We start from the raw sequence: 499 nt of genomic DNA on the forward strand, positions 1-499 counted from the left end.
CTGACGAGCCTTCTCTCACAGATAACCTGGCATTCTGCAGCTCAGTTTAACTTGGCTCTGGTCCTTCTCTCTGCTCTGAAAGGCACACAGAAAAAAACCTGCTCTAAGATATTTACCAGTGAAGTAACACTGTGGAATAGTAAAGAAACATTGAGATCAGAATGGAAATAACAGAAGGACAGTTTTTTCAGTTGACTGACTCCACCCTTCGCCAGAATGAGATTTTGAGACATAATGGCTGGAATAAGACAGCTTTGTGCTTCTCTAACCTGATTTCACACTGGGGCAATTCATGAGCTCCTCTGTGCTGTGTCTGCTGCCAACAGATGCTTCTGCAAGCAAGGGTCCTTGGGATGCAGGAATAACTCATCACCTTCTGCCAGGACACATTGACAAGAAGGGACTGTCTAGGAATTTTTTTCAGTGGCTCTTACACTAGGATTTCTTGAGGCAAGGCTGGACACCATGGAAATACCAGCAGCTTTAAGGCTAATTTGCA

Source organism: Parus major, chromosome 3 (genome assembly GCF_001522545.3).
Source record: "Parus major isolate Abel chromosome 3, Parus_major1.1, whole genome shotgun sequence".
In the NCBI taxonomy this organism is placed as follows: domain Eukaryota; kingdom Metazoa; phylum Chordata; class Aves; order Passeriformes; family Paridae; genus Parus; species Parus major.